Raw genomic sequence first — 12,340 nt, forward strand, 5'->3', positions numbered from 1 at the left:
CCCTTTTCTCCCAAACTACAAATAACAAACTAGTGTATGTTCCTACTACACTACTGTGCAATTCCTTGAGCCATCCCTCACTTGCTAGTTTCAACTACCTCAAATAATATTCCTACAGTGATATTAATTGCTCAAACTTTATGCTATAAGGCAAATCCTACTCTCAGATTATTTTCATATCTAAGTGACTATATTGTGTGTGCAATTAGTGTATACAGGTCCTCCATCACAAATCCGGCATCACTGGGACCTGCAGTGTGCCGGATTACTGAGCTTGCCGAATTACAGAGCGGTTAGGTTAGAATACACTTAACAAAATTAACCAACCTGACTTACACAGTTCACGGAACATCGGCAAAATTCGAACATTTTCGCTACTTTGAGATCAATTTCAAAGTACTTTTCGTCATGAAAGCAATCAAAATCATGTCTATTTTTGTAATATATCTTCCATTCTATCAAATGAGTCCAAAAAAATGAGAATACAACCATAAAAACCACACGAAAATATACTGCATTAGCGGCTAATGGCTGAGAAGTTAACTCCCTTATTTATCGTCCGTCTTTTTTATTTTTGTTGTACGTTAAGAAGCATCTTTCCATCATACATTGCCGAAGTTTCAGTGAGATAGTCCAACAAACAACCGAGAAAAAAAATTTTTACCAAAAATCATACATGGCAAACCCAAGCCAGGTACTGGAAGTAAGTCACTTTGTCTGACTTTTCTGGGTTATCCTAGATTCTCTATACATACACTGATATGTATGATAATCTATGTAACTGTATTTGTGTATACCTGAATAAACTTATTTACTTCCAGTCTGTCAAGTGAGTACAAGAAACTGCCCATTCACTTATTTCAACTACCCAATAAAGTGGTCAGAAATTGGCAATTTGGCTGATTTCACACAAATTTCAACAGATGCCAATTTCAAAATAGGATCCAGAATAAACAATGCAGACATTCCTGGCACTAAAAAAACATTTTCTTTGTTCATTAGTCACGGCTACAGGCCCCTCTTATATTACTCTTGCTTTTCATTTGGAATTTTTATTCACAAAAAAACAAAAAAAAAATAGAAGATTTACTGTTATGCAGACTGCTGCATTATTGTAATAATTGTATAAATAATGTCAATCCATTCTTGACTCCATACTGGAATTTAGACTGGCAGGCAGACAGGTATTGGACGGTGATGGCATTTGTTTACTCTTGAGCTTCGCTAAAGAATAGAACATTTTCGCTACTGTGAGCGCAATTTCAAGGTACTTTTCTTCATGAAAGCATTCAAAATCATATCTATTTCTGTAATATATCTTTCATTCTATCAAATGAGACCGAAAAAATGAGAATATAACCATAACAACCAGACAAAAATATACTGCTAAGCAGCCGCTAATGGCTGAGAAGTGAACTCCGCTATTTATGGACTGATTTCTTTCATTTTTGGTGTACGTGAAGAAGTATCTTTCCATCACACATTGCCCAAATTTGAATAAGATAACCCAACAAACAACTGAGAAAATAATAATAATAATAATAATAATATATAATAATAATAATATATAATAATTTTTTTTCTTTTTTTTTTTTCAACAAGTCGGCCGTCTCCCACCGAGGCAGGGTGACCCAAAAAAGAAAGAAAATCCCCAAAAAGAAAATACTTTCATCATCATTCAACACTTTCACCACACTCACACATTATCACTGCTTTTGCAGAGGTGCTCAGAATACAACAGCTTAGAAGCATATACGTATAAAGATAAACAACATATCCCTCCAAACTGTCAATATCCCAAACCCCTCCTTTAAAGTGCAGGCATTGTACTTCCCATTTCCAGGACTCAAGTCCGACTATATGAACATAACCGGTTTCCCTGAATCCCTTCACTAAATATTACCCTGCTCACACTCCAACAGATCGTCAGGTCCCAAGTATCATTCGTCTCCATTCACTCCTATCTAACACGCTCATGCACGCTTGCTGAAAGTCCAAGCCCCTTGCCCACAAAACCTCCTTTATCCCCTCTTTCCAACCCTTTCAAGGACGACCCCTACCCCTCCTTCCTTCCCCTATAGATTTATATGCTTTCCATGTCATTCTACTTTGATCCATTCTCTCTAAATGACCAAACCACCTCAACAACCCCTCTTCTGCCCTCTGACTAATGCTTTTATTAACTCCACACCTTCTCCTAATTTCCACACTCCGAATTTTCTGCATAATATTTACACCACACATTGCCCTTAAACAGGACATCTCCACTGCCTCCAACCGTCTCCTCGCTGCTGCATTTACCACCCAAGCTTCACATCCATATAAGAGTGTTGGTACTACTATACTTTTATACATTCCCTTCTTTGCCTCCATAGATAATGTTTTTTTACTCCAAATATACCTCAACGCACCACTCACCTTTTTTCCCTCATCAATTCTATGATTAACCTCATCCTTCATAAATCCATCTGCCGACACGTCAACTCCCAAGTATCTGAAAACATTCACTTTTTCCATACTCCTCCTCCCCAATTTGATATCCAATTTTTCTTTATCTAAATCATTTGATACCCTCATCACCTTACTTTTTTCTATGTTCACTTTCAACTTTCTACCTTTACACACATTCTCAAACTCATCCACTAACCTTTGCAATTTTTCTTTAGAATCTCCCATAAGCACAGTATCATCAGCAAAAAGTAACTGTGTCAATTCCCATTTTGAATTTGATTCCCCATAATTTAATCCCACCCCTCTCCCGAACACCCTAGCATTTACTTCTTTTACAACCCCATCTATAAATATATTAAACAACCATGGTGACATTACACATCCCTGTCTAAGACCTACTTTTACCGGGAAGTATTCTCCCTCTCTTCTACATACCCTAGCCTGAGCCTCACTATCCTCATAAAAGCTCTTTACAGCATTTAGTAACTTACCACCTATTCCATATACTTGCAACATCTGCCACATTGCTCCTCTATCCACTCTATCATATGCCTGTTCTAAATTCATAAATGCAATAAAAACTTCCCTACCTTTATCTAAATACTGTTCACATATATGGTTCAATGTAAACACTTGATCTACACATCCCCTACCCACTCTGAAGCCTCCCTGTTCATCCGCAATCCTACATTCTCTCTTACCTCTAATTCTTTCAATTATAACCCTACCGTATACTTTTCCTGGTATACTCAGTAAACTTATTCCTCTATAATTTTTACAATCTCTTTTGTCCCCTTTCCCTTTATATAAAGGGACTAAACATGCTCTCCGCCAATCCCTAGGTACCTTCCCCTCTTTCATACATTTATTAAACAAAAGTACCAACCACTCCAACACTATATCCCCCCCTGCTTTTAACATTTCTGTCATGATCCCATCAGTTCCAGCTGCTTTATCCCCTTTCATTCTACGTAATGCCTCACGTATCTCCACCACACTTACATTCTGCTCTTCTTCACTCCTAAAAGATGGTATACCTCCCTGGCCAGTGCATGAAATTACCGCCTCCCTTTCTTCCTCAACATTTAAAAGTTCCTCAAAATATTCTTGCCATCTACCTAATACCTCCATCTCCCCATCTACTAACTCCCCTACTCTGTTTTTAACTGACAAATCCATACTTTCCCTAGGCTTTCTTAACTTGTTTAACTCACTCCAAAATTTTTTCTTATTTTTATTAAAATTTCTTGACAGTGCCTCTCCCACTCTTTCATCTGCTCTCCTTTTGCACTCTCTCACCACTCTCTTTACCTTTCTTTTACTTTCCATATACTCTGCTCTTCTTATAACACTTCTGCTTTGTAAAAACCTCTCGTAAGCTACCTTTTTCTCTTTTATCACACCCTTTACTTCATCATTCCACCAATCACTCCTCTTTCCTCCTGCCCCCACCCTCCTATAACCACAAACTTCTGCCCCACATTCTAATACTGCATTTTTAAAACTATTCCAACCCTCTTCAACCCCCCCACTACTCATCTTTGCACTAGCCCACCTTTCTGCCAATAGTCGCTTATATCTCGCCCGAACTTCCTCCTCCCTTAGTTTATACACTTTCACCTCCCTCTTACTTGTTGTTGCCACCTTCCTCTTTTCCCATCTACCTCTTACTCTAACTGTAGCTACAACTAAATAATGATCCGATATATCCGTTGCCCCTCTATAAACATGTACATCCTGGAGCCTACCCATCAACCTTTTATCCACCAATACATAATCTAACAAACTACAGTGGACCCCCGCATAACGATTACCTCCGAATGCGACCAATTATGTTAGTGTATTTATGTAAGTGCGTTTGTACGTGTATGTTTGGGGGTCTGAAATGGACTAATCTACTTTACAATATTTCTTATGGGAACAAATTCGGTCAGTACTGGCACCTGAACATACTTCTGGAGTGAATAAATGCGTTTGTACGTGTATGTTTGGGGGTCTGAAATGGACTAATCTACTTTACAATATTTCTTATGGGAACAAATTCGGTCAGTACTGGCACCTGAACATACTTCTGGAGTGAAAAAATATCGTTAACCGGGGGTCCACTGTACTTTCATTACGTGCTACATCATACCTTGTATATTTATTTATCCTCTTTCATAAAATATGTATTACTTATTACCAAATCTCTTTCTACACATAGCTCAATTAAAGGCTCCCCATTTACATTTACCCCTGGCATCCCAAATTTACCTACTACTCCCTCTATAACATTTTTACCCACTTTAGCATTGAAATCCCCAACCACCATTACTCTCACACTTGATTCAAAACTCCCCACGCATTCACTCAACATTTCCTAGAATCTCTCTCTCTCCTCTACACTTCTCTCTTCTCCAGGTGCATACACGCTTACTATAACCCACTTTTCACATCCAATCTTTATTTTACTCCACATAATCCTTGAATTTATACATTTGTAGTCCCTCTTTTCCTGCCATAGCTTATCCTTCAACATTATTGCTACTCCTTCTTTAGCTCTAACTCTATTTGAAACCCCTGACCTAATCCCATTTATTCCTCTCCGTTGAAACTCTCCCACCCCATTCAGCTTTGTTTCACTTAAAGCCAGGACATCCAGTTTCTTCTCATTCATAACATCCACAATCATCTCTTTCTGATCATTTGCACAACATCCATGCACATTCAGACTTCCCACTTTGACAATTCTTCTTCTTCTTATTCTTTTTAGTAATAATAATAATAATAATAATAATAATAATAATAATAATATCTTTATTTACTACAAGTACATGTACAAGGTATACAGGCCTAGCTGACATCAGTGACATACTGCTATATAGAAAGCCGCTTGTTATGCAGAGTATTTCAAGAAAATTAGGTCAGTGTCCCAGGATAACACCCACACTAGTCGACTAACACCCAGGTACCCATTTACTGATGGGTAAACATAAACAACAGGTGTAAAGAAACACGTCTAATGTTTCTACCCTGGCTGGGAATCGAATATTTACCAAAAATCATATATGGCTAACCCAAGCCAGGTACTAAAAATAAGCCATGTTGACTTTTTTTGGGTTATCCTAGGTTCTCTACAAATATGCTGCTGTGTGAGATAATCTATAGAGAAAATAACATTTTTGTTTCAGGTTTATGGCGCAGTACGAGTGTATATCACAGTTAGCCCTGTGCTACACTCCGTTTTCTCTAATATAAGCCCCAAGACAGGGATAGGAGAATGGTGTTTGTATACCATATCCTCTTCATAACTCTGTCGAACTGCTCAGTGTTATGCCAAATATTATTTATTCTGGAGTATTTAACACGTTTTATGTTATTCATATTGTTTCTTATGTCATATTAGATCAATTGTGATAGGCAAATAAGCTGTAGTGTTGATATTAGTGTAATAATAAAGCATATTCTCCTGCTTCATGAGACTGAGCTCATGACAACCGACAGTGGCTTCAAAGCCACCTTATCTTTAATGGATAATGTACTGTGTAGGTGCTTTACATAATGAGAAGCATTGCTTTTATTCATTGGAACCATGGCTAGGGCTAAAATTAAACAGATTAAAACAATACATGGAGAAAAAGAAATTAGAATGACTTATGCAGCAAGTAGCGGCACCAAACAGTACCAGGTTGGTGTGGCGACCCTGGAAATTTGAAATTATGCTAACCAAAATTAGTGCCGAATAACTGAAGGAACCGAATAACTGATTGCCGGATTTGTGATGGCGGACCTGTATTTCAATTACATTATTGTTCAAGGCACAAAACTATCTTTTGCTAGCTACTACCAACTACCTCATATTATTTTTACTTTTTATAATACAATAAATTGCTCAACTTATTATATATAACAAATCAGATCTTACTCCCAAATCAATATTGTATCATAGTGACCATCTGTCAATTTAAATTTGTTTACCATTATTTAATTTGGTCCCTTATATATTTTCTCCTTTATTTTAGCTTTATTATAGCTTTACATAACAACCTTAGTTCATATATTCACAATTGTTAAAATAATCAAGGTGCTGTTCTCAGGTGCTAAAGTGTAATAAGTTCACTATTTTGCCATTATCTTCTCTAGCTCATATATTTGATTACCACTTTATTTGTACACCACAAATTTCTTTAGTCCCTTTATATTGTCTCCTTTATTTTAGCTTTAAAGAACTACCTTAGCTCAAATTTTTACATTTGTTAAAATAATTAAGGTGCTATTTTATAGCTTTAGAATATTTACTTTGTCTTATACTTAATTCTAACTATAGATTCACTATAAATCTTATGATTACAAGCATTGATCCTGATACCAACCTCTTATTGAATGACTTAAATGAATCAAACAGTTACTGTAATTACTACACTGCAGAACAATCAAAGGCACTTCTCATAGTCAACAACAACATAACTATCTTTAACTACAATATCAGATCTTTAAGTAAACATTACGATGACCTCACAGCAGTACTAAATTCCCTGCATTCCAGTATATCCATCATTACTCTCACCGAAACCAGGTTAAAGCCTGATATTACAGATGTCTATGCCATACCTGGTTACACAGCCATACACAACTGTAGGCCAGATCAACAAGGGGGTGGCACAGCTATATACTACTCAGACCAACTAGAATGTATCACTAATACTTGCACAAGGGATGAACGTGGTGAATATATAATACCTAAATTCAAATCCAAATACCTACAAAAACCTCACAGTGATAAACATCTACAGAGTACCACAGTCAAACATTAGCCGTTTTAGTGAAGACCTAGGAAGTATAATAACTGATGCACGCATGAACAAAGATCACTTACTACTCTCAGGTGACTTCAATATAAATCTCCTGCAAGACCAGGACCCACACATTACTGAATTCACAAACACAATGAGTAACTGCATGTTGCTACCAACAGTAACAAAACCTACAAGAGTTACAGAGACTAGTGTTTCCCTACTAGACCACATCTGGACCAACACCATATCCCCTTTAAAATCAGGCACAATCACAGATAATACCACAGACCACTACCCTACCTTCCTCATCACAAACCTTGGCAAATTACCCCAAGACACTACTTAAGTCACTTTCAGACTTCACAATGAGGCAGCCATTAATAACTTCACAACAGCAGTAACAAACATTGACTGACACACTGAGCTAGAAATCTATACAGATATTGACGAATGTATTAATAATTTTCTAAAAAAGACCCAATACCTCTATAACAAGCACTGCCCTAAAAAAACTAAACAGATGACCGCTAAGAGACTGAACAGTCCCTGGCTAACACCCAGCATCCTCAAATCCATAAATACAAAGCACCTACACAAAAAACAGTACAGAATGGGTCACATAACCAGAGACCAAACAAAACGTTACTCGTCAATCCTAACCAGCCTGATAAGAAGGGCTAAAAAATTGTATTATGAGAACAGATTATCCAACTTACGAGGTGATACAAAAAGATCTGGAAAACCCTATCAGAAACTGAATTAACTAAACCAGATGAACCCCAACTCCCACCAACTGAAACAGCAAACAGACTCAATGATTTTTTCTCCTTGCCAATAAAATTCCAAGCTCAGATACCCCACCCAATGGCTACCTCACTGGCAACTACCCGAACACACTGTTCCTAGCTCTGACTAACCCAGCTGAAGTCTCCCTTATCATCAACACACTAAAAAACAAGACAGGAGATTTAAATACCTTACCACCCTTTTATACAAAAAAGCATCTCAAGTGCTATCACCAATCATTGCAACACTCTTTAACAAATCCATTGAATCCTCTACCTTCCTTACAGTTCTCAAAATAGCAAGGGTCACCCCGATCCATAAAGGAGGAGACCAAACAGACTTGAATAACTATAGGCCAATATCCAACTTACACCCTCTCTCTAAAATCTTCAAAAAATTAATTCATAAGCAAATCTATTCCTACCTCATCTCCCACAACATACTCAACCAGTGTCAATTTGGGTTCAGGCCTAATACAAATACTAATGATGCTATTATACACATGCTAGAGCATATATACACAGCAATAGAGAAAAAAGAAGTCCCACTGGGGATCTTCATAGACTTACGTTAAGCTTTTGATACAGTTGACCATGACTTGCTCCACATAAAATTGTCGCACTATGGTATAAGAGGGCACTCCCTCAACTAACTAAAGTCATACCTCGGCAACAGAAGCCAATATGTGTACACAAATGGGGCACACTCTTCCACACAGTCAATTACAGTTGGTGTCCCACAGGGAAGTGTCCTAGGCCCTCTTCTCTTTCTCATATACAGGAAGGCCCCACTTATACGGCGGGTTAGGTTCCAGGCTACCGCCGTAAAGCGGAAATCGCCGTAAAGTGGAACACCCTTTTTTTCCACTTATAAATGCATACAAACACTAGATAACAAGTTTACACTAACATATATTAAGTTAGCAATAGAACCAGGCATCAAAAAACAATAAAAAGGTACAATACACACATAGTGCACTCATTACTTACCTTAAAATATTTATAGTCTTAATCTAGGGTGAGACAAGTAGTATTTATTGTAAGAAATCAAGTGTGGTATGTATTGTAATAGCCTCACCAGGCCACCCCACCCACACATACTATTCTATGATATTTAAGCATCCCAGAGCGATAAAATGTATATACAGTTCACTCATTACTTACCTTAAAATATTTGTAGTCTTAATGTAGGGTCAGGAGTAAGTAAATGAGATAAAACGAATAAATGAGAGAGAGAAAGAATGAATACATGAGAGGGGGCAGGCGCAGTTATGTAAACAAACCAGGCGAAGGTAAGTTTTGTAAACAAACGAAGTGTACACGTCTGGTTTGTGTACAAGTTACATTGTGTACAGGTTGTCTCTACATTGATACGGTAGAATTAATAAAGAAGAACACTCCCATTCTCATGTAACATCATTTTGAGAAGAAATGAAGCTCTGAGTGAAGGCAATGGAAATAAGTCACACTGACTTTTTTGGGTTATCCTAGGTTCTCTACACGTATGTTGTTATGTATGATAATCTATGTAACTGTATTTGTGTATACCTGAATAAACTTACTTACATACATACGAAAGGAATAATTTTCTACAGTTACCCCCAGTAACACATTTACTCTTATGTTAGATTAGAGAAAATGTTATTCTTGGCGTCACTTGTACAAGTTATGTGGCTCCCACATCTTATATTTATGTTTATTTATTCTATTGTGGGGTGTATTTATCATCTTTTTATGTTATGTATCGTGTTTATTATATAATTTTGAAAAAAATATCATGGATGGATTAATGAAAATGTGTATATTACCGTAATATACGACATTTAATGAGACTCAGTATTGTTATTATCACCACTTGTGCAAGTCGTCTGCTACGACATCTCACATTTGTTTATTTATTCTACTGTGGGGTGTATTTATCTTATTTATATGTTATGCATCGTGTTTATTATATAATTTTGAAAAAAATATCATGGATGGATTAATGAAAATGTGTATATTAACGTAATATACGACATTTAAATGACTCGATGTATGTAAGTTTATTTAGGTACAGGTATACATAAGTATAATTATCAGAGTATATATAAAATATGAAATAACTTTTAAAAACATTTGAAATTTTGGAGTTTCCAGACAAAATGGAGAGACTTAGTGCTTACTGAGCTCATGGAGAATGTAAACAAACAGGGTGGGGCACGGTGACCGTATTAGAAAGTCAGGTGGGGGGAGCCGTATAGTGAGTTTTGGTCATAATTTGAAATGTCCGTATTAGCGGAACGCCGTAAAGTGAAACGCCGTAAAGCGGGGCCTTCCTGTACATAAATGACCTACCAAATGCATCGCAACTACTCAAACCCACACTATGTGCAGATGACACTACATACGTCTTCTCTCACCCGAGCCCAGTCACGCTAGCCAATATTGTAAATACCGAATTACAGAAAATATCTACCTGGATGAGGACTAACAAACTCACTCTAAACATTGACAAAACCTACTTCATTCAGTTTGGTAACAGAGCTACAGATGTCCCTCTTAACATAATGATAAACGGATCACCTATCACAAAACACACAGAGGGAAAATTCTTAGGAATCTGCCTTGATAATAGACTCAAATTTCAAACACATATACAACAAATTTCCAAAAAAATTTCCAAGACCATAGGCATACTATCGAAGATACGGTACTATGTTCCACAGTCAGCCCTCCTGGCCCTATATCACTCACTTATTTACCCCTATCTCACCTATGGAATTTGTGCATGGGGCTCAACAACAATAAACCATCTCAGACCATTAATTACCCAACAAAAGGCTGCAGTCAGAATGATAACAAATTCCCACTACAGGCAGCGCACTCCACCAATATTCAAAACTCTAAACCTACTCACAATACAAAACATCCATACTTATTACTGCACCTACTACATACATAGAACACTTAGCTCTGATATAAACCCTCCCCTCAAATGTCTCCTTACCAACTCAACAGAACACATGACCATAACACAAGACACAGATCACTCTTTGATGTTCCTCGTGTCCATCTCACGCTATGCAAAAACTCAATGCACATACAAGGCCCTAAAATCTGGAATTCATTACCTGTGAATATAAAAGAAACACTGTCTGTTTATAAATTCAAGTTTCTTCTCAAAAATCACTTACTCACCCACAACTAAATGAATACTGACTAATTGTATCTCATAAATGTTTCTCATTATTGTATCTCATAAATGTCTAACCTGTGACCCAATCAAACTTTGTTATTTTTTAATTACATTACCTAACAAAATACTCCATTCTACTGAATGCACAGCAACACAGTAAATGACCATATGACCTGTCTTTGTAATACTCATTTGTGCTAAATTGTTATCTGTATAACAATAATGTTTTTACCACTGAATATATCATTGCTTAGTTAATCTTAAGTTAATTTTAAGTCTGCCCATAATGCTCTGCATACAAGGGGCTTTGGCATGTTGCACTTTAATAACTGTATTCCTTTGCACTTCTCTGTATCATGTTCAAATAAATAAATAAATAAACGACATACAAAAATACACTGCAAAGTCACTGTTTTAATCCAAAAACACGGTCATTTTTTTCTCATTACGTATACACTGCATGCTTCAGGATTTTTTTTTATATGGTGCATACTTTCCACAGAGCCATTCTCTCATATCTAGGCCCAAATTTACTGATCACAACTTACCCGAGTGAGCTGAGCTCATGACATCATACTATGGGACCAATGGCTTCAAAGCCGTTGAACAACAGGACCAACACTGAAAAAGTTAAGGTAAGGGTTCAAGAAGATGGTGGGAATAAAGTGGTCTGCTGGGTCAATTATCTATGGAAATACAGTGGAACCTCTACTTACGAGTGCATCCATGTGCAAGTTTTTCCAGATACGAGCAGTAGTTCGGTCAATTTTTTGCTTCCAGATGTGAGCGGGCCTCAAGGGAGGTTCCTTGACGCTGGTGAGGGGCTCTTGCTCTTGATCTAGGTAATTTTATCTCGGTTGTTTGTTGGACTATCTTACTGAAACTTGGGTAATGTATGATGGAAAGATGCTTAACGTACACCAAAAATGAAAGAAATCGGACCACACATAACGGAGTTCACTTCTCAGCCATTAGCCTCCCCTTAGCAGTATATTTTCGTATGGTTTTTATGGTTGTATTCTCGTTTTTTTGGTCTCATTTGATAGAATGGAAAATATACAATAGAAATAGACATGATTTTGATTGGTTTCACAATGAAAAGTACCTTGAAATTGAGCTCAAAGTAGCAGAAATGTTCAATTCTTTGGCGATGC

At 37.0% G+C, this 12,340-nt stretch overlaps 1 protein-coding gene across 1 annotated transcript in view; it reads right to left on the minus strand.

The window, feature by feature from the left end:
- The window catches only part of Ctf4 (Chromosome transmission fidelity 4), a 242,784-nt gene that overhangs the window by 122,922 nt on the left and 107,522 nt on the right, over window positions 1-12,340 (minus strand).

Source organism: Cherax quadricarinatus, chromosome 62 (genome assembly GCF_038502225.1).
Source record: "Cherax quadricarinatus isolate ZL_2023a chromosome 62, ASM3850222v1, whole genome shotgun sequence".
NCBI lineage: Eukaryota > Metazoa > Arthropoda > Malacostraca > Decapoda > Parastacidae > Cherax > Cherax quadricarinatus.